This window comes from Somniosus microcephalus, chromosome 6 (genome assembly GCF_052327205.1).
Source record: "Somniosus microcephalus isolate GS21.2 chromosome 6, FLI_Smic_1.0, whole genome shotgun sequence".
Lineage (NCBI taxonomy): Eukaryota > Metazoa > Chordata > Chondrichthyes > Squaliformes > Somniosidae > Somniosus > Somniosus microcephalus.
In genome coordinates, this window is record NC_140992.1 from 65,431,158 (window position 1) to 65,455,078 (window position 23,921).

The 23,921-nt window shown below is 44.0% G+C and overlaps 1 protein-coding gene across 3 annotated transcripts in view; it reads left to right on the forward strand.

Annotated features, from left to right (window-relative positions):
- The window catches only part of LOC147115769 (spermatogenesis-associated protein 16-like), a 258,198-nt gene that overhangs the window by 201,407 nt on the left and 32,870 nt on the right, over positions 1–23,921 (forward strand). The window lies entirely within an intron of this gene.

Genomic DNA, 23,921 nt, shown 5'->3' on the forward strand with positions numbered 1-23,921 from the left:
CTCTTTGCTTTCTGTCTGCCAACCAGTTCTCTATCCAAGACAGTACCTTACCCCCAATCCCATGTGCTTTAACTTTACACGCTAATCTCTTATGCGGGACCTTATCGAAAGCCTTCTGAAAGTCCAAATACACCACATCCACTGGTTCTCCCTTATCTATTCTACCAGTTACATCCTCAAAAAATTCCAGTAGATTAGTCAAGCATGATTTACCTTTTGTAAATCCATGTTGACTTTGTCCAATCCTGTCACTGTTTTCCAAGTGCTCTGCTATTACATCTTTTATAATGGACTCTAGCATTTTCCCCACTACTGATGTCAGGCTTACCGGTCTATAATTCCCTGTTTTTTCTCTACCACCCTTTTTAAATAGTGGTGTTACATTCGCTATCCTCCAATCCATGGGAACTGTTCCAGAATCTATAGAATTTTGGAAGATGATCAGCAATGCATCTACTATTTCTAGGGCCACTTCCTTAAGTACCCTAGGATGTAGATTATCAGGCCCTGGGGATTTATCGGCCTTCAATCCCGTCAATTTCCCTAACACCATTTCCCTACAAATACTGATTTCATTCAATTCCTCCCTCTCATTAGACCCTATGTTCCCCGAGACCTCTGGGAGGTTATTTGTGTCCTCCTTTGTGAAGACAGAATCAAAGTATGTATTTAATTGGTCTGTCATTATAAATTCCCCTGATTCTGACTGCAAGGGACCTAGCTTGACTTCACCAATCTTTTTCACTTCACATACCTATAGAAGCTTTTACATTCAGTTTTTATGTTCCCTGCAAGCTTACTCTCATAACCTATTTTCCCCCTCTTAATTAATCCCTTTGTCCTCCTTTGCTGAATCCTAAACTGCTCCCAATCCTCAGGTTTGCTGCTTTTTCTGGCCAAATTATATGTCCTCTCCTTGGACCTTATGCTATCCCTAATTTCCCTTGTTAGCTACGGTTGAGTCACCTTTTTTGTTTTATTTTTGTGCCAAACAGGGATGAACAAATTCTGTAGTTCATCCATGCGATCTTTAAATGTTTGCCATTGCCTATCCACCGTCAACCCTTTAAGTAACTTTCCCCAATCCACCCTAGCCAACTCGCGCCTCATACCATCGTAGTTTCCTTTAAGTTCAGGACCCTAATACTTCACTCTCCATTTTAATGAAGAATTCTATCATGTTATGATCGCTCCTCCCCAAGAGGCCTCGCACAACAAGATTGCTAATTAATCCTTTCTCATTATATAATACCCAGTCTAAGATGGCCTGATCTCCAGTTGGTTCCTCGACATATTGGTCCAGGAAACCATCCCGTATACACTCTAGGAATTCCTCCTCCACAGTATTGTTACTAATTTGGTTAACCCAATCTATATGTAGATTAAAGTCACCCATGATAACTGCTGTGCCCTTATTGCACGCGTCTCTAATTTCCCGTTTAATGCCATCCCCAACCTCAGCATTACTGTTTGGGGGTCTGTATACAATTCCCACTAATGTTTTCTGCCCCATGGTATTTCTCAGCTCTGCCCATACAGATTCCACATCATCAGAGCTAATATCCTTCCTTACTATTGTGGTAATCTCCAGCATTCTTGAACTGCTGCAGTCTGTATGGTGCTGTTAGGGAGTTCCAGGATTTTGACCCAGCGACGATGAATGAACGGCAATATATTTCCAAGTCAGGATGGTGTGTGACTTGGAGGTGGTAGTGTTGTAGTGTTCCCATGCCCTTGTTCTTCTAGATGGCAGAGATCGCGGGTTTGGGAGATGCTGTCGAAGAAGTCTTACCAAGTTGTTGCAGTGCATCTTGTAGATGGTACACACATTTGTAGCCTTAGAAAACTACTGATTTTGTCAAGTTTCTTTCTAGCTCTTCACACCTCTGCTGAAAAGTGCTGGACCACAATTCTGCTGCAAGCAAACTGCAGATTATTCTTATTCAGGTTGTCTTTGGAATCTTCTGCTGGTTCTGTAACTGAAGCTTATTTTTCAATCCAAGTGAAGATGTTAGAATGTAATTTGGGTCCCCTCAGCCGCTTCTGATTATCCCAGAAATTCAATTTATTTTTGAAGGAAAATCTTTTAGTTTGTTCTTCTCAGTAAAACTGATGATTCAAGCGCCCTGCCCCATATACTATTCTTACAATCATCAGGTTTAGTTGTGATTTGAACGATTTTCTACTCCCTTTCAGGAATCTGTGAGAGTAAAACAAACCTCTATTAAAATAATGGGATAAAATTTTCTCGGGTTCTCTCGATCGCCTATCATAACTTGTGTGCAAAACCTGGAAAAGCTGCGTAAATGGCCATTTATGCATTTCTCCGGCGTTTCAGCCGAAGTTACGGTGGGACCTCCCACGGAAATTCTACTCTTTGTGTTCTCTGTTGCTCCCATTCTTTTTGTTATTGTTGGCGAGTGATATACATGGTTTCAATTTCCGTGCTATAGTATCCAGCACTGTATCAGGAACATCAAATAGCCCAATTCAACTGGAGGGATATTAAATTGTGTTGGTCAAATGATCTAGGACTAATAGATGAAGCCTTCATATTACACTGGTTTATTATCACTTGCTGAAGTATCTTTTTTCTGTCAGGATAAGGTAATTGAGCTTTTAACCTCACAATACAGTTTTCTCCTATAACTATTTAAGAGAACACTGTTGCATGTAGGCACTTCATCTGGCAAAATAAATACTAAGAATCAATTATTAACATATTGGCATATTTGGAGACAACTGAATCTACTTACACCTTGTGTCACAAGCATCTGCCAATATTTTAATTTTCTCCCTTCAAGTTGTGAGATGAGTATTTTACTGCAATGTTAATCTACTTTAGTCAGACATTGCAGTCCATTATTCCATTTGATCCCAGTAAAACAGCATTAATGCAATTGCCCTACAGTATAACACAGAGAAAACATTAAGGAGCAACATATATTTTCCAGGTTAGATTAGACCACAAAGAGTAACTAACACTGGAAAAAATCTATTGCCTATTTAAATATCAAAATATGGGAAACCAAAGGATTAAATTTATATTCAAGAAGGTGTACTGCAGTTAGCCTTCCATCGGGTCTGAAGATGGCATGGTGAAAGCTTTTTGGATCAAAGTATTGTGTTTTGAGCAGGTTTTCTGAATTCAGAAAGAAGTGAAAGGAGATGGTGTAGTTGTTAATATCCAATTCTGTTTTGAAACCCAATTCCACTGAGCCTATGCTGTCAGATTAAAAATCCATTAAAGCAACACTGCTTTATCAAAATGTGTTATTACGTTAAGTGATAAATATGTCAGAACTCTGTGCTGGGATTGTGCCTGCTGGTATCCTTCAGCGTTGACCCTGCTGAAAGAGGTGGCCATTGGGATAGTGGACGCATTGGTTGTCATCTTCCAAAATTCTACAGATTCTGGAGCGGTTCCTGCAGATTGGAGGACAGCAAATGTAACCCCGCTATTTAAGAAAGGAGGGAGAGAGAAAATGGGTAACTACAGACCTGTTAGTCAATGGGAATCAAGAGGAAAACTCTCCATTGGTTGGAATCATACCTAGCACAAAGGAAGTTGGCTGTGGTTGTTGGAGGTCATTCATCTCAATCACATGACATCACTGCAGGAGTTCCTCAGGGCAGTGTCCTAGGCCCAACCATCTTCAGCTGTTTCATCAATGACCTTCCCTCCATCATAAGGTCAGAAGTGGGGATGTTCGCTGATGATTGCACACTGTTCAGCACCATTCGAGATTCGTCAGATACTGACGCAGTCCATGTCCATATGCAGCAAGACCTGGACAACATTCAGACTTGGGCTGACAAGTGGCAAGTAACATTCGCACCACACAAGTGCCAGGCAATGACCATCTCCAACAAGCGAGACTCTAACCATCTCCCCTTGACATTCAATGGCATTACCATCGCTGAATCCCCCACTATCAACATCCTGGGGGTTACCATTGATCAGAAACTGAACTGGACCAGCCATATAAATACTGTGGCTACAAGAGCAGGCCAGAGGCTGGGAATTCTGCGGCAAGTGTCTCACCTCCTGACTCCCCAAAGCCTTTCCGCCATCTACAAGGCACAAGTCAGGAGTGTGATGGAATACTCTCCACTTGCCTGGATGAATGCAGCTCCAACAACACTCAAGAAGCTCGACACCATTCAGGATAAAGCAGCCCGCTTGATTGGCACTCCATCCACCACCTTCAACATTCATTCCCTCCACCACCGGCACACTGTGGCTGCAGTGTGTACCATCTACAAGATGCACTGCAGCAACTCACCAAAGCTCCTTCAACAGCACCTTCCAAACCCGCGACCTCTACCACTTAGAAGGACAAGGGCAGCAGACGCATGGGAACATCACCACCTACAAGTTCCCCTCCAAACCACACACCATCCTGACTTGGACCTGTATCGCCGTTCCTTCACTGTCGCTGGGCCAAAATCCTGGAACTCCCTTCCTAACAGCATTGTGGGTGTACCTACACCATATGGACTGCAGCGGTTCAAGAAGGCGGCTCACCACCATCTTCTCAAGGGCAATTAGGGATGGGCACTAAATGCAGGCCTAGCCAGCCAGCGACGCCCACATCCCATCAATGAATAAAAAAAAACATCAGTAGTTGGGAAAATGCTGGATCTATTATAAAGGATGCAATAACTGGGCACTTAGAAACTAATAGTAAGATTATGCAGAGTCAACATGGATTTATGAAAGGGAAATCCTGTTTGACAAACCTATTGGAGTTCTTTGAGGATGTAACTAGTGGAGTAGACAAAGGGGAACCGGTAGATGTGGTGTATTTGGATTTTCAGAAGGCCTTCGATAAGGTCCCACACAAGAGGTTGGTGAACAAAATTAGGGCACATGGAATTGGGGGTAATATACTAGCAAGGGCTGAGAATTGGTTAACAGACAGAAAACAAAGAGTAGGGATAAACAGGTCTTTTTCAGGATGGCAGGCTGTGACTAGTGGGGTACCGCAAGGATCGGTGCTTGGGCCCCAGCTATTCACAATCTATATCAATGATTTGGATGAGGGGACTAAATGTAACATTTCCAATTTTGCTGATGACACAAAGCTAGGTGGCAGTGTCAGATGCGGAGAGGATGTGAAGAGGCTTCAAGGGGATCTCGACAGGCTCAGTGAGTGGGCGAGAACATGGCAGATGGAATATAATGTGGATAAATGTGAAGTTATCCACTTTGATAGAAAAAACGGAAAGGCAGAGTATTTCCTAAATGGTGAAAGATTGGGGAATGCAGATGCTCAAAGGGACCTGGGTGTCCTTGTACATGAGTCACTGAAAGTGAATGTGCAGGTGCATCAAGCCATTAGGAAAGCAAATGGTATACTGGCCTTCATTACAAGAGGATTTGAGTACAGGAGTAAATAAGTCTTACTCCAATTATATAGGGCCTTGGTGGGCCCTCACCTGGAGCACTGTGTACAATTTTGGTCTCCTTACCTAAGGAAGGATATACTTGTCATAGAGGGAGTGCAACGAAGGTGCACGAGATTGATTACTGGGATGGCAGGACTGTCGTATGAGAAGAGATTGAGTAAACTAGGCCTGTATTCTCTTGAATTCAGAAGAATGAGAGGGGATCTCATTGAAGCATACAAAATTATTACAGGGCTTGATAGGGTGGATGCTGGGAGAATGTTTCCCTTGGCTGGGGAGTCTAGAACCAGGGGCCACAGCCTCAGGATAAAGGGTAGGCCATTCAGGACTGAGATGAGAATGTCTTCACACAGAGGGTGGTGAGTCTTTGGAATTCTCCACCCCAGAGGGCTGTGGAGACTCAGTCATTGCGTATATTCAAAACAGAAGTCGATAGATTTCTGACTAGTAAGGGCAGCAAGGGATATGGCGATAGGGCCGGTGAATGGAGTTGAGGCAGAAGGTCAGCCATGATCTCATTGAATGGCAGAGCAGGCTCGAAGGGCCGAATGGCCTACTCCTGCTCCTATTTTTTATGTCCTTATTGGAGGGCACCTCATTTGCATGGGGCCAGTGGGCCCATCTCAGTCACAAACTTGCCCCATGCTGCCAGAAATTCCGACACTGCCAACTACAGAACCCCACTCCTTTGGCGACCCCTTGTTTGCATGTTGGCCCCTACATAAGGGGGCCAATAAAAAAAATGCCCATTTTTGGGGGTCCATGCCACTCTTCTGACTAGGACCCTCACACTCCACAGTGGGGCCCACTTATCCCCTTCTGGAGGCCAGTCTGCCAAGTCAGATGAGGTGTAACAGCCTCCAGTCTTATGCCACTTCCATATGGGTTGAGGAATTTTATCTCCCTGCATAAGGAACACCCTGGGCCTACCCCACTCTGCCATGACTAGCCTGGTTAGGGGTGGGCTGAGGGTCTAGGCCTTCCAGTGCCAACTAGGACATTCCAAATGAGGCCAGGATCCACACTATCCAGGTTCCAACCTTATTCCAAGTCATCTGCTAGAGTTACGGCAGCAGTCCAATGGAACAGTCAAGTTAATTCAGCCCCAGACTGTTTTTAAAGAGTTGTTTTCCTAGCCTTGATAAACATTATGACAAAAGTTGTATAACTTCTATTTTAGATGTTGAAATTTGCAAATATTCAAAGAAAATGAATATAGAAACTGATCAACTACATAGTTTTATATTCTTAGCTCTTATAATATTCCTTTCTTGATCTCATCCCTATTGCGTTGAACCATCAGTTTAGAAAGCAGGATCTGAACGTCCAACTCCATTGCTCTAATACTGTACCATTATTTAACAAGTTATATGAAATGCACCTTTAGATAAAGCCGTGTGCAAAGGACCTGAAGTCCATTAACTTTTATTCTTGAATAAACTTCCCTCAACAGTGGTGGCCCAAATTTAGTTTTGTACTCAAGAATGGTATTCAGTTTCAATTGAGTTTCTGCTAATTATGGCTTGTCTTTCTATGGGTGGTAGGAAGAACCTTCTGGGATGGTCACAGTCAGTCTGTTTCAAATACAACTCTTGATGAATAGATCAAGGAGTAATATTGAGTGTGTGCATGGATCTATTTGTGGAGCAGCCTTTTGATTGAAGGGCACAGTGTGAATGCAGTGTGAGTATGTAGAAATAGGAAAAATAGAATAAAGAAAATGACAAGATAGCCTGTCTATATTTATGGGTAGAACAATAATCTGAAAGTATAATCTTGACTATGTAAATATCAAGACAGAATACAAAACAATTAGGATCATTAGAGGGCATGCCGGACTAACCAAAAACTTAAAAGCCCTGATTTTAACCTGGAGCAAGATTTGGACAGGCAGGGCAAGCGCCAAACATGCACAATGGTAGCACTTGCAGAACCAGCATCTCTCAGGACTCCTTTTATCACATTCCAAATACTTGGCTTTCCATTCATCACCACCTGATCATGATTTTTCTCGAGCTCTCAGCTGCTGTGCTATATGGAGAAGCCCTGCACATGTCCACTTTTTCTGCTCAAAAGCTGCTCACTAACTCTTGCCTTCTCTTTTTGCAGGACAAAGCACACACAGTGCAAGGGGAGGAACACCCGACATCATCGCCTTCACCCAAATAGAGCAGGATGCCCTGGACGTTAGTGGCCCAGCAAAAGCAATAAGCATCAGGGAAAGCGAGGCAGGCAGTTTATCTGAGCAGGATATCTGCCTATTACTTGTACCCCTTCATTCACCTCAGAATAATCGCACATTCAGCCAACTTGACAACTTCAACCTGCATTCTGAAGACTTTCAGCTGCTAATGTCCAACCTTTCAGTGCTTTGCTAACTCTTGTCCCTTTTCTCTTCCTCCAGGTCCTTCTCAGCACTTTGACCCTGCAGAATACACCTCGGAGGACAATCCTCCTGAGGATGCACCGTCATGTGCTGCATCCCTCCCAAGCACTAGCACAGAGATTGGCACTCCGCATGGGCTAGAGATCAAGTTAGAAGGGTCTGCACAGTGAAGCATGCACAAGTGACCACGGGCAGGTAGGAGTGCGAGGGACAGCCCATAAAATGGCTCATCAGAGGGAAAGGTTGTCTCAGCTCTGATGATCAGAACTGAGATATGAGCTTCAAGGATCCAGCCTTGAAAAGAAGACTCCTTGGGGCACACAAGCAGGTATTGCAAGGCCTGCCAAGGGATTGCCACATCATGGCTGATAGTATGGAGTAGTCCACTTCCAGTTTGTGTTCTGTGATCTCACATGGCATCATCATTTTACAATCTACCATGGAATGTGTGGCCATCTCCAGGGACACTGTAGCCAGGCGCTTACCCAAGATTCTGTGTTACCAGCCTGTGTAGCTTCAGTGGAAGCTCAAGCACGTGCCAACCAGACTCTGGGCTCCACCTTGGAAAGACTGGTACAGGAAACTCTCATTTAAACGGCACCTAAATATCCGGAATCCTCTATTAACTGGCAAAATTCTCACTCTGAAAACAACCCCTCAATAACCGGCAATGTTGCCGAGTCCGAGTCTCCCGCGGTGGCTGAGTTAGTCAGTGGGGATAGTTCTCCTAACTGCCACTACTCGGCTTCTTGGCGCTGTCGGAAGTCGGAACACCTCAATACCCCTGTAACAGGAGTCTGACTCTCCCGCGCTGCCGGTAGTCGCTTCTGATCCGTCATTTTACAGGGGTACTGTGTGTCTCCCACGCTGCTGATAGTCATTGCATTGCATTACCCTCAACTGGCAGTACTGTACTTAATCAAGCATCTTCCACCATCCATTTAACACAACATTCTGTAGGTGAGTACCCAATTACTATATACTGCACATTTCTTGATTTTTTTATTTTTCTTCGTTAAAAATAGCCTCGGTAGATAACTCTCTCCGTCATCTGGAATTTTTGATCAACCGGCAAAACGCCGGTCCTGTCGGTGCCGGATACCAAAGAGTTTCCTGTAGATCGCATTGATCGGGGTTTTCAAATCATTACATCTCCTCAGGTCTGCTCTCCCGCAGATCAGTGGAACTGATGAGCCGCAGTCCCATCGTGCAGTAGCACAATGGAAATGGTACATGTTGCCCTTTCTCAGGATGTCAGCACATCTGCTCTACCACCACCCCCTCAACTAATACCGCTGTGGTGCCAGCAAGTCAGCTGGGCCAGACTGTCCTGGCAGCAGCCAAAGTGCAGCTGGGCCATCATAGGTTGAAGTACCCAGAAGGTGCCATCCATGAGCATCTTAAGGGTCCTGACTGAGCAACAGAAGCCTTCTACCAGATTTTCTGAGGCCACTTGGGGAGCACCTCGTAGGAGTAATAGAGTGAATAAACGTTCTTTTAAGAACAGTGCTATGGGTTGACACTTGGTTGAGAACTGTATTCGAGGCAATTACAGGAAACTCTCAATTTACCGGCACATAAATAACCGGAAATCTCTGTTAACCGGCAAAATTCAGGAGTAGGTTCAGTAAGTTTTACTTCATATTAGTGGCCGTTCCTGGATCTGTGGCTGTGTAACTGGGGGTCCTGCACCTGTTGCTAAGCAACAGGGACGCCTGGATCTTGTGGCCGGGGTTCCTGCACCTGTTGCTAAGCAACAGGGAAGCTTGGATCTGTTGCTGTGTACGGGGCTCTCATACCTTTTACTATACCTTTCTGTAATCTAGACTTTTTGATAAACCGGCACCACGCCGGTCCCGTCGGTGCCGGATAAAAAAGTTTCCTGTATCAAGTTTGACATTAGGTTCACCACCTTTATCACATTTGCAATTTTGGTCTGCAGTACATTTTCAGAGCAGCTTCTGAGTTTACATTGTCACTGTCATTGATGTAGAAGTTAGCTGAATGGTTTCAATTTTATTTAATGCAGGATAAAGGGAGTGGTCAAGGGGTCACAAAGACTGTTAATGCAGACGGGCTTTGTGTAAATATTCAGGGCAGGAGAATGAGCAGGTCACCGAAATTGCTATGCAATTAACCCATCCCTGGCAGCAAGACGTTGAGGTGCCCCTTCTTCTTCTGCTCCTCTTCACCTTCACCCTGGTCTTCCTCCTTCCGTGAGGGTTGTTGCTGCTGTACCTCCTCCAAATGCAGACTTCTCTGGATGGTAAGGTTGTGCAGGGTGCAGCACACCACTATGATGCAGGAGACTATTTGTGGGGCATAGTCTAGGAAGCCCCCCCCAGACCGGTTGGGGCATCACAGGGTAAAATCGCTCCTATATTGTATGTAATAAGGGAGCATCTATAATTATGGGGGATTTTAACTATCATATTAATTGGACAAATCAAATTGGGCAGGGCTGCCTTGAGGATGAGTTCATTGAGTGTATTAGGGATGGGTTTCTTGAGCAGTATGTAACTGAACCGACCAGGGGGCAAGCAACCTTAGATCTGGTCCTGTGTAACGAGACAGGATTAATTAAAAATGTCCTAGTAAAGGATCCCCTTGGAATGAGTGACCATAACATGGTTGAATTCCATATTCAATTAGAGGGTGAGAAGGTTGGATCTCAAACAAGTGTGCTAAGCTTGAATAAAGGAGACTATGAAGGTATGAGAGCGGAATTGAGTAGAGTGGATTGGGAAAATAGATTAAAGGGTAAGACGATACATGATCAGTGGTGTACATTTAAGGAGTTATTTTACAACTTCCAAAAAATATATATTCCACTGAGAAGAAAAGGGTGTAAAAGAAAAGACAGCCATCCGTGGCTAAGTAAAGAAATTGAGGATAGTATTCGACTAAAAACAAGGGCATATAAGGTAGCCAAATCTAGTGGGAGGACAGAGGATTGGGAAAACTTTAAAAGACAGCAAAAAATAACAAAAAGATTGATTAAGAAAGGGAAGATAGATTATGAAAGTAAATTAGCAAAAAATATAAAAACAGATAGTAAGAGTTTTTATAGTTATATAAAAAGAAAAAGGGTGGCTAAAGTAAATGTTGGTCCCTTAGAGGATGAGACCAGGAAATTAATGGTGGGAAATATGGAGATGGCAAAAACACTGAATGAATATTTTGTATCAGTCTTTATAGTAGAAGACACTAAGAATATCCCAACACTGGACAAACAGGGGGCTATAGGGGGGGAGGAACTAAACACGATCAAAATCACTAAGGAAGTGGTACTCGGTAAAATAATGGGACTCAAGGCGGATAAATCACCTGGACCTGATGGCTTACATCCTAGGGTCTTGAGGGAAGTGGCGGTAGGGATTGTGGATGCATTGGTAATAATTTTCCAAAACTCCCTGGACTCAGCAAAGGTCCCGGCAGACTGGAAAACTGCTAATGTAATACCCTTATTTAAAAAGGGCAGTAGACAGAAGGCTGGAAACTATAGACCGGTTAGCCTAACATCTGTGGTAGGTAAAATATTGGAGTCCATTATTAAGGAGACAGTAACAGGACATTTGGATAATCATAATTTAATAGGACAAAGTCAGCATGGTTTTATGAAGGGGAAGTCATGTTTGACAAATTTGCTGGAGTTCTTTGAGGAAGTAACATATAGGGTGGATAAAGGGGAACCAGTAGACGTAGTGTATTTAGACTTCCAAAAGGCATTTGACAAGGTGCCACACAAAAGATTATTGCTTAAGATAAAAAATCACGGGATTGGGGGTAATATTCTGGCATGGATAGAGGATTGGCTATCTAACAAGGCAGAGAGTTGGGATAAATGGTTCATTCTCGGACTGGCAATCAGTAACTAGTGGTGTTCCACAGGGGTCAGTGCTGGGTCCCCAACTCTTTACAATCTATATTAACGATTTGGAGGAGGGGACCGAGTGTAACATATCAAAGTTTGCAGATGATACTAAGATGGGAGGGAAAGTAGTGAGTGAGGAGGACATAAAAAAACTGCAAGGGGACATAGACAGGCTAAGTAAGTGGGCAGAGATTTGGCAGATGGAATACAATACTGGAAAGTGTGAGGTTATGCACTTTGGCAGGAAAAATCGTAGAGCAAGTTATTATCTTAATGGCAAGAAACTGGAAAGTACTGAAGTACAAAGGGATCTGGGGGTCCTGGTGCACGAAACTCAAAAGGTTAGTATGCAGGTGCAGCAAGTGATTAAGAAGGCCAATGGAATGTTGGCTTTCATTGCTAGGGGGATAGAATATAAAAATAGGGAGGTATTGCTTCAGTTGTACAAGGTATTGGTGAGACCGCACCTGAATACTACATACAGTTTTGGTGTCCATACTTAAGAAAAGACATACTTGCTCTCGAGTCAGTACAAAGAAGGTTCACTCGGTTAATCCCGGGGATGAGGGGATGGACATATGAGGAGAGGTTGAGTAGATTGGGACTCTACTCATTGGAGTTCAGAAGAATGAGAGGCGATCTTATTGAAACATATAAGATTGTGAAGGGGTTGGATCGGGTAGATGCGGGGAGGATGTTCCCGATGATGGGTGAAACTAGAACTAGGGGGCATAGTCTTAGAATAAGGGGCTGCTCTTTCAAAACTGAGATGAGGAGGAACTACTTCACTCAGAGGGTGGTAGGTCCATGGAATATGCTGCCCCAAAAAGCTGTAGAAGCTACATCATTACATAAATTTAAAACAGAAATAGACAGTTTCCTAGAAGTAAAGGGAATTAAGGGTTATGGGGAGCGGGCAGGAATTTGGACATGAGTCTAGGTTCGGATTGGTCATGGCCCTGTGGGTAGCGGAGCGGGCCCAGGGGCCGTGTAGCCTGATCCTGCTCCTATTTCGTGTGTCTAATTCTGTTAGATTCAGGAGATGGTTCTGTGATAGTGGATTGGCGGTTAGGATCAGATCAGCCATGATCTTATTGAATGGCGGAGCAGGCTCGAGGGGCCGATTGGCCTACTCCTGCTCCTATTTCTTATGTTCTTATGTTCTTATAATATAAGTAGCTTCTTCCAGGGCGGTGATCACAGATAAATTGAGTTCTGGAGCATGATTTTGATATGTAATTGTTAGCGTAGCTTGTCAAGGCCACTGCTCAGGTACTGCCTGTAAAGAAGTTGAGACCGGGATACTAGTGGTGGGGAACATGGAGATGGCAAAGACGCTGAACAAATATTTTGTATCAGTCTTTACAGTAGAGGACACTAAAAATATCCCAACACTGGACAAACAGGGGGCAATGGGGGGAGGGGAGGAGCTAAACACGATTAAAATCACTAAGGAGATGGTACTCGGTAAAATAATGGGACTTAAGGCGGATAAATCCCCCGGACCTGATGGCCTACATCCTAGGGTCTTGAGAGAAGTGGCAGTAGGGATTGTGGATGCATTGGTGATTATTTTCCAAAACTCCCTGGACTCAAGAAAGGTCCCAGCAGATTGGAAAACTGCTAATGTAACACCCTTATTTAAGAAGGGAAGTCGACAAAAAGCTGGAAACTATAGACCAGTTAGCCTAACATCTGTGGTTGGCAAAATGTTGGAGTCCATTATTAAGGAAACAGTAACAGAGCATTTGGATAAACATAATTTAATAGGACAGAGTCAGCATGGTTTTATGAAGGGGAAGTCATGTTTGACAAATTTGCTCGAATTCTTTGAGGACGTAACATACAGGGTGGATAAAGGGGAACCAGTGGATGTAGTGTATTTGGACTTCCAAAAGGCATTTGACAAGGTTCCACACAAAAGATTACTGATCAAGATAAAAAATCACAGGTTTGGGGGTAATATACTGGCATGGGTGGAAGATTGGCTATCTAACAGAAACAAAGAGTTGGGATAAATGGTTCGTTCTCGGGCTGGCAATCAGTAACTAGTGGTGTTCCACAGGGGTCAGTGCTGGGACCCCAACTCTTTACAATCTATATTAACGATTTGGAGGAAGGGACCGAGTGCAACATATCCAAGTTTGCCGACGATACAAAGATGGGAGGGAAAGCAGTGAGTGAGGAGGACATAAATAACCTGCAAAAGGACATAGACAGGCTAAGTGAGTGGGCAGAGATTTGGCAGATGGAATATAATATTGGAAAGTGTGAGGTTATGCACTTTGGCAGAAAAAATCAAAGAGCAAGTTATTATCTAAATGGAGAGAAACTGCAAAGTGCTACAGTACAAAGGGATCTGGGGGTCCTGGTACATGAAACACAAAAAGTTAGTATGCAGGTGCAGCAGGTGATCAGGAAGGCCAATGGAATCTTGGCTTTTATTGCAAGGGGGATGGAGTATAAAAACAGGGAAGTCTTGCTGCAGTTATACAGCGTATTGGTGAGACCACACCTGGAATACTGCGTGCAGTTTTGGTTTCCATATTTAAGAAAAGATATACTTGCTCTTGAGGCGGTTCAGAGAAGGTTCACTCAGTTGATTCCGGAGATGAGGGGGTTGACGTATGAGGAATGGTTGAGTAGGTTGGGCCTCTACTCATTGGAGTTCAGAAGACTGAGAGGCGATCTTATCAAAACATATAAGATTGTGAGGGGGCTTGTTAGGGTGGATGCGGTGAGGATGTTTCCACTGATGGGTGAGACTAGAACTAGGGGGCATAATCTTAGAATAAGGGGCTGCCCTTTCAATACTGAGATGAGGAGAAACTTCTTCACTCAGAGGGTAGTAAATCTATGGAATTTGCTACCCCAGAGAGCTGTGGAAGCTGCAACATTAAATAAATTTAAAACGGAGATAGACAGTTTCCTAGCAGATAAGGGAATTAGGGGTTACGGGGAGAGGGCAGGGAAGTGGACGTGAGTCTAGATTCGGATCAGCCATGATCCTATTGAATGGCGGAGCAGGCTCGAGGGGCCGTATGGCCTACTCCTGCTCCTACTTCTTATGTTCTTATGTTATGTTCTAAGTGCTCTAAATGAGTCCTAGGGTGAATTAGAGGCTATTTTTTGTTGCTGGAAATTTCTCTTCATTGGCAGTTGTTTGGCTACTCTGCTTGGAGAGAATCGAGATTATCTCAAGGCTAGAAAAACAAGGCACTGATTAGTTTTCTTTCTGTTTTTTGTAAATTTGAGGTCATTCAAAGTTCGGCTGCCCATGTCCTAACTCGCACCAAATCCCGTTCACCCATCACCCCTGTGCTCGCTGACCTACATTGGCTCCCGGTTAAGCAACGCCTCAATTTTAAAATTCTCATCCTTGTTTTCAAATCCCTCCATGGCCTTACCTCTCCCTATTTCTGTAATCTCCTCCAGCCCCACAACCCCCCTCCCGAGATATCTGCACTCCTCAATTTCTGCCCTCTTGAGCATCCCTGATTATAATCGCTCAGCCTTCAGCTATGTAGGCCCTAAGCTATGGAATTCCCTCCCTAAACCTCTCCGCCTCTCTACCTCTCTTTTCTCCTTTAAGATGCTCCTTAAAACCTACCTCTTTGACCAAGCTTTTGGTCATCTGTCCTAATTTCTCCTTATATGGCTCGGTGTCAAATTTTTGTCTTATAACATTCCTGTGAAGCACCTTGGGACGTTTTACTACATTAAAGGTGCTATATAAATACAAGTTGTTATGTATTTATTTTTAAATGAGACAAACATTTAAAACTAGTAATTGTCAATAACCTGCGTAGTACGGGGGAGTCAAAATCAATTGTAGTTTTCAGGTGAAGGAGGTTAGAGGGTGGAGGATAATTGGACCAAGGTGGGCAGATGCAATTCTGTCCCTATATTAATGTCATACATTCTGTCCTTATCTATATCTTGTTAAAAATCTTGTGGACTGTGTGCACTTCCTGTCTACTTAATGTTGTCATGTTTTGTTACTTGTGTGAAACATTTACCATTATAAATTCTCATGTCCATATTTGTAATGGATTCTGTCTAAAGTAAGCTCGTCACCCTATAATTGAACAATCTGGCAATAAACTGCTCAAAATGCTTTCTGAAAGATTTGAATGTAAAAAGTTTGAGGGAAAAATTCGGTAGGTTAACGCCTCCCGTTAGCGCCTGCAGAGGGCGGTTACGGGGCGCTGATGCTGTAGCACCGGGGCGAGGTGAATCCAGCGCTGTGCGGAAAATCCCCCCCCCCAGCTGCCTCCCGCCCCCCGCCCCCGGTTGCGCCGCCAGTACAAGGTACCGCCGGGGACTTCAACACCAGGCAAATCGTGACATCAGTGAGCGTGCAATGCTCACTGGGCATCCGATCTGGAAAATTCATTGTCGCCACTTACCTTTGCGCCTCGACCATTCAGCGACGGGGAGAGCTGGCACACAGCTGCAGGAAGCCAGCTCCAGCGACGTTATTTAAAGGCATCAGCACTAATCACTCGCAGCTGTCAGGGCAGGTTAGTTTCAGTGGTTTCTTGTCAGTTTCACCCAGTGGATGAGTTTGTATGAGTAATTTCAAGCTTTTTTTATCAGCAGTCTTCTGGCAAGTGCAAAGTGGCTACATTTATTGTTCAAAGATTCAAACTGCTACACTTGGCAACATTAATGGGGGCTGTACTGGCATGCCACCTCACCTTCCAGGATCTATGGCGGATGGAGCGTAGGCAGCCAGAAATATGGGAACATGTGCGCAGAGGGATGAGGAGGGATGTCAGGGCTCTTACCAGGAGGCCTTACCCTCTGAGGGTATTCCGACAACACCTCTCCTACCTTCAATTAAGTGAGGAGCAGTGTATTAGACAGGTCCGCATCACCAAGGTGGTGGTCACAGAACTCTGCTACCTCCTCCAAACAGACCTTCAGCCTTACACCAGGATGACTTAAACCCTAGATCCCTTTTGCTCACCACATGCCCATCATACCATCCCTGTGTATCACAGCGTCCTCCTGGGTGCAAAGGTGAAATGAGAGAGACCACAAAATATTGCAAACTCGATTAATAAATTTATACATAAACATATCAAACATATCACATTCATTCTAATAACTAATGACACTTGTGCCTGCCATAGTTGAATAGCTGTCATTGTGTGCAAGGTGTGAGATGTGGGTGTGAGTGTTGGTAGGTAGAGATTGGTGGATGAGTGCTGGGGGTCTGGTTTTTTGGGTAGTGTGTGAAGCTTGGGGTACAGATGGTGGTACGTAGCATTTGTTTGAAGCATTCAATCACCCTGACCACCCGACTGAGGTGGATCTGCCATGAGCACACCTGCTTCAGTCCTCTGGCTTCTTCTCCTTGTTGTGCTTAGAGTCATAGAGTCATAGAGTAATACAGCACGGATAGAGGCCCTTCGGCCCATCGTGTCCATGCCGGCCATCAAGCCCTGTCTAATCTAATCCCATATTCCAGCATTTGGCCCGTAGCCTTGTATGCTATGGCATTTCAAATGCTCATCCAAATGCTTCTTAAATGTTGTGAGGGTTTCTGCCTCCACAACCCTTTCAGGCAGTGAGTTCCAGACTCCAACCACCCTCTGGGTGAAAAAGTTCTTTCTCAAATCCCCTCTAAACCTCCCGCCCTTTACCTTGAATCTATGCCCCCTAGTTATTGACCCCTCTACTAAGGGGAAAAGCTCCTCAGCATCCATCCTATCTATGCCCCTCACAATTTTGTACACCTCAATCATGTCCCCCCTCAGCCTCCTCTGCTCCAAGGAAAACAAACCCAATCTGCCCAGTCTCTTCATAGCTGAAGCGCTCCAGCCCTGGTAACATCCTGGTGAACCTCCTCTGCACCCTCTCTAACGCGATCACATCTTTCCTGTAGTGTGGCGACCAGAACTGCACACAGTATTCCAGCTGTGGCCTAACCAGTGTTTTATACAGCTCCATCATAACCTCCTTGCTCTTATATTCTATGCCTCGGCTAATGAAGGCAAGTATCCCATATGCCTTTTTTACCACCTTATCCACCTGTTCCGCCGCCTTCAGGGATCTGTGTACCTGCACACCCAGATCCCTCTGACCCTCCGTCTTGCCTAGGGTCTTTCCCTTCATTGTGTATTCCCTTGCCTTGTTAGACCCCCCAAAGTGCATCACCTCGCACTTTTCCGGGTTAAATTCCATTTGCCACTGTTCCGCCCATCTGACCAACCCATCTATATCGTTCTGCAGACTGAGGCTACCCTCCTCGCTATTTACCACCCTACCAATTTTAGTATCATCCGCGAATTTACTGATCATACCCTTTACATTCATATCCAAGTCATTAATGTAGACCACAAACAGCAAGGGACCCAGCACCGATCCCTGTGGTACCCCACTGGCCACAGGTTTCCAGTCACAAAAACAACCTTCGACCATCACCCTCTGCCTTCTGCCACTAAGCCAGTTTTGTATCCAATGTGCCAAGGCACCCTGGATTCCATGGGCTCTTACCTTCTTGACCAGTCTCCTGTGCGGGACTTTATCGAAGGCCTTACTGAAATCCATGTATACCACATCCACTGCGTTACCCTCATCCACACACCTAGTCACCCCCTCAAAAAATTCAATCAAATTAGTCAGACATGATCTTCCCTTGACAAAGCCATGTTGACTATCCCTGATTAATCCTTGCCTCTCCAAGTGGAGACAAATTTTGTCCCTCAGGATTTTTTCCAGTAATTTTCCTACCACTGATGTTAGGCTCACTGGCCTGTAGTTCCCCGGTTTTTCCCTACTACCCTTCTTGAATAATGGTACTACATTAGCGGTTCTCCAGTCCTCTGGCACATCCCCTGTGGCCAGAGAGGTCCTGAATATATGTGTTAGAGCCCCCGCAATCTCCTCCTTTGCCTCACACAGCAGCCTGGGGTACATTTCATCCGGGCCTGGGGATTTATCCATTTTTAGGCCAGCTAAAACCGCCAATACCTCCTCCCTCTCGATGTTAATATGTTCGAGCATATCACAGTCCCCCCGCCCTATTTCTATGTCTACATCGTCCTTCTCCATAGTGAAAACAGATGCAAAAAATTCATTTAGAACCCCTCCTACATCTTCCGGCTCCACACACAGATTGCCACTTTTGTCCCTAATGGGCCCTATTTTTTCCCTAGTTATCCTTTTACCCTTAATATACTTATAAAACATCTTCGGATTTTCCTTTATTTTGCTCGCCAGTGTTATTTCACGGCCCCTCCTTGATCTCCTAATTTCTTTTTTAAGTATCCCCCTGCACTTTTTGTACTCCTCTAGGGCTTCCTCCGTCTTTAGCCTTTTGTATCTACCAAAAGCCCTCCTTTTTTTCCTAATCCATTCCCGTATATCCCCTGACATCCACGGTTCCCTGTGGTTTTTGGAACCACTCTTGACATTTATGGGAACATGTTGCCCTTGTATGATCTCAATCTCCCTTCTGAAAGCCTCCCATTGCTCCGATGCGGATTTTCCTACAAGTAGCTGATCCCAGTCCATTTTGGCCAGATCCTGCCTTATCCTATTAAAATCGGCCTTCCCCCAATTTAGAACCTTTATTTCCGGCCCATCCCTGTCCTTTTCCATGACTGCTGAGGCAGCTGCACAGCCAGCAATACTGAGAATAACGTGCTGCAGTATCAATGAACCTCCCCTTTAAATACTGGGAAAAGCCTGTGGCAGTGATGAGTTGAGAATAGACTGCACCCGATATTGGCCCACCCTTTGAGTATAACGCCACTGAGCTAGGCCTTTAAAACTTGATTTAGTGCCCCAAACATTTCTTTGAGCAGTGAGAATGAATTTTGTGTGCAGTCTAAAGCATTAGCACCTGGCGCTAATTCTCAAACTTTTCTAAAGATACCGCCCATTCCTGGGCTATAATGAATTTCTAGCCCTTTGACGATTTTTCCTCAGTAACTAAAATTTTGCACAAAATCAAGGTTTAAACAAAACAAAAAATTACATATTTCACAATAACATTATTTAAATTTAGCTGATGTATTGTCTTTTGTGTCTTTTAATGCCTTCATTAAAGGTTTTACTTGGAGGCCTGATCCTCTCCCAAAAGCCTAGGCTTGGACTTGATATTTTTACCCAGAGCTGTGATGCCGTGAGCTATATTTGGATTGTTCACTCTTGGCATGTGCAGTGTACCTAATTTACCAAGATTTATCAGTACCATTCAGTAAGCTCTATTGATAGAAGCTATTCCTTTTGTTTCTAGCAATTTCTACTCAGTTACTTTTCAAAATTATTTGAAGTTAGAGGACTAATTTTAAACTTTTGTAGTCAGGTAAGATTTATATTGAGTGCTTTTTAAAAAAAACAGGCTTTGTGTGTCTGTGTTTGTGCATGAGAGAGAAAGAGAGTGAGATAAATAACAGGGTTGCAGCTATTGTTTCATGTTCTATACATTCAGAAGGTGTATTAAGCTGAGAGAAAGAGATGGGGTCAGAAAAAGAGAGGACGGGTGAGTAAAAACAGAGAAAAGAGAGACTGTGGTCAGAGAGAGAGGTGAGAGATTATCTTTCTTAATGTTAATGTTCAATTTTCTCAAAGAAACACCCGTTGAATTTCAACGGTTGGATAAAGGGGAACCAGTAGATGTAGTGTATTTGGATTTCCAGAAGGCATTCGATAAGGTGCCACATAAAAGGTTACTGCACAAGATAAGAGTTCACGGGGTTGGGGGTAATATATTAGCATGGATAGAGGATTGGCTAACTAACAGAAAACAGAGAGTCGGGATAAATGGATCATTTTCAGGTTGGCAAACTGTAACTAGTGGGGTGCCACAGGGATCAGTGCTGGGGCCTCAACTATTTACAATCTATATTAATGACTTGGATGAAGGGACCGAGTGTAATGTAGCCAAATTTGCTGATGATATAAAGATAGGTGGGAAAGCAAGTTGTGAGGAGGACACAAAGAATCTGCAAATGGATATAGAAAGGTTAAGTGAGCAAATTATTATTTAAATGGAGAGAGATTACAAAATGCTGTGGTACAGAGGGATCTGGGGGTCCTCGTACATGAATCACAAAAAGTTAGCATGCAGGTACAGCAAATAATTTGGAAGGCAAATGGAATGTTGCCTCTTATTGCAAGGGGAATGGAGTATAAAAGTAGAGAAGTCTTACTACAACTGTACAGGGCGCTGGTGAGACCACATCTGGAGTACTGCGTGCAGTTTTGGTCTCCTTATTTAAGGAAGGATATACTTGCATTGGAGGTAGTTCAGAGAAGGTTCACTAAGTTGATTCCTGAGCTGAAGGGATTGCCTTATGAAGAAAGGTTGAGCAGATTGGGCCTATACTCATTGGAGTTTAGAAGAATGAGAGGCAATCTTATTGAAACATATAAGATTCTGAGGAGGCTTGACAGGGTAGATGCTGGGAGGATGTTTCCCCTCGTGGGGGAATCTAGAACTAAGGGTCATAGTTTCAGAATAAGGGGTCGCCCATTTAAAACAGAGATGAAGAGGAATTTGTTCTCTCAGAGGGTCATGAATCTTTGGAATTCTCTACCCAGAGAGCTGTGGAGGCAGAGTCATTGAATATATTCAAGGCAGAGATAGACAGATATTTGAGCTATAGGGGAGTCAAGGGTTATGGGGAGCGGGCGGGAAAGTGGAGTTGAGGCCAAGATCAGATCAGCTATGATCTTATTGAATGGCGGAGCAGGCTCGAGGGCCAAATGACCTACTCCTGCTCCTATTCCTTATGTTCTTATGTAAAACCATCTCACTCGTGTTTTGTTGACAGGTAAAAAAGGTAATTGCTCATTGCTTAAAGCTGTGAAACAAAGCCTCTAAATGCTAACACCTATATGTGTATGTGCAAAATAGAGAGAGAAAATAGAATTTTGAAAGCATCTTTAAGAGGAACATACAAGAAGGGCGTGGGGAGAGGATGGTGTAACAGGTTGAAGTTGACAGGGCTACCTGCCATTGGGGGAATGAATAGGAGTGGATGGAGGTTAAGGATGAGGTGAGTGATAGTGCAGTAAGAGCGAGGATAAAGGATTGATTGGATAATTGAAAGTGAAAGAGGTGGGGGAATTGATGGCAATGAGAAAGTGATATAGAAGGGAAGGGATAGTGGGAAGGTGAAGGGTAGTAGACATCATGGAAGCAAAGGGGTTGTTGAAACGCATGAGTAATTGGGGGAAGGGTGGAAAGGGAGATGCTGAGAGCCACATTTTTTCCTGAAAATTGCGCAGCAACGTAGGTTGAAGGGGTGGTGCAGAGCTCAGGCAACAGCAGCAGCTCACATGATTTTTGTGGCATCCAAAGGAGCACTTCTGCTCCTGGTTCCACAAAGATAATTATAAACTTAGCATTATTGGTCCTCTCCAGCTGTACTGTTGTAATGTGCACAGCTGTCTCCAAAAGTGGCAGTTGGGGTTCTATGTATGACATAGGATCCCTACTTGCATATTAAAAGGACCATTTCCCAGTGTTACCAAAGTGCAGATCGCCTCCAGTGCAGCTAAGCCTCATTATCCCTACCCAGATAGCAATTTTCAACTGGTATATATATCTTGCATGTCATCTAGCTGTGAATTCTCAGGTTTAAACTGGTAAAAATAAAAAATAAAATACATAGGTAAAGAAATATACATATAAAAATAAAGGCCACTTATTTGCAGTTTTCACAGAATAATGGACAGAGTAGTTAAATTCAGTCCCAAAAACATCAGTAAAAATTTCAGAATACCATTTACTAGAAATTGAATTTAATTTGTTCAGTCACAGTAAATCAGTGGCCCTAATGTTATCCCCATCATGGCATAAGTACCCCTATTGCTATAAAATTACATTTCCTGCGATCTTCTGTGGCATTGCACATGGTAAGTCAGAGAATATTCCTTCTTTCTTATCTGTTTCCATTGTTTTCATGGTACTGTTTCGCTCTCTTCTACTGTTTCTATATTCTCTTCTGACCCTCTCTCCCCAATGTTTTGCTTTTCTTTCTGTTCTAAGAACATAAGAAATAGGAGTAGGAGTAGACCAATCGGCCCCTCGAGCTTGCTCCACCATTCAGTAAGATCATGGCTGATCCAATCTTGGCCTCAACACCACTTTCCCGCTCTCTCCCCATACCCCTTGACTCCCTTGTAGTTCAGATGTCTGTCAATCTCCGCCTTGAATATATTCAATGACTCCGCCTCCACAGCTCTCTGGGGTAGAGAATTCCAAAGATTCACGACTCTCTGAGAGAAGAAATTCCTCCTCATCTCCGTCTTAAATGGGTGACCCCTTATTCTGAAACTATGCTCCCTAGTTCTAGATACCCCCACTAGGGGAAATATCCTCTCAGCATCCACCCTGTCAATCCCCCTCAGAATCTTATATGTTTCAATAAGATCACCTCTCATTCTTCTAAACTCCAATGAGTATAGGCCCAACCTGCTCAACCTTTCGTCATACGTCAACCACTTCATCCCAGGAATCAACCTAGTGAACCTTCTCTACACTGCCTCAAATGCAAGTACCTGTATATCCTTCCTTAAATATGGAGACCAAAACTGTACGCAGTTCTCCAGGTGCAGTCTCACCAGCGCCCTGTAAAGTTGCATCAAAGCTTCCCTACTTTTATACTCCATACCCCTTGCAATAAAGGCCAACATTCCATTAGCCTTCCTAATTACTTGCTGTACCTGCATGCTATCTTTTTGTGTTTCATGCACTAGGACCCCCAGATCCCTTTGTACTGCAGCATTTTGTAGTCTCACTCCACTTAAATAATAATTTGCTTTTTCATTCTTCCTTCCAAAGTGGATAATCTCACATTTTTTCACATTATACTCCATCTGCCAAATTTTTGCCCACTCACTTAACCTATCTATATCCCTTTGCAGACTCTTTGGGCTCGAATTTCCAAGCCCCGAGGAGGCGGGTTTAGAGGCGGGAGTGGTGAGAAAATTGCAGAATTAGGGGGCAGGAACCCATCCTGCCCCCAACCCGCCTCCGTGCCAATGTCCCAGGAGGCGGGTCTCCGACCTGTGCTGGGAGCCGCCTCCCCTAGGCGGGAAGGGGATTAGTGCCAATTAACTGCCTGTTAACAGGTACAGGAAACTTTGGTTTATCCAGAGGTTAACTGTCCGGAATGCTCGATCCACCGGCAAAATTCAGGAGTCGGTTCAGTAAGTTTTTTTCTTTCTGTTGTTTTTTTTTCACCAGTCAGGCTCTGCAAGGTCTAGCTAAAGCTGTTGCTTAGC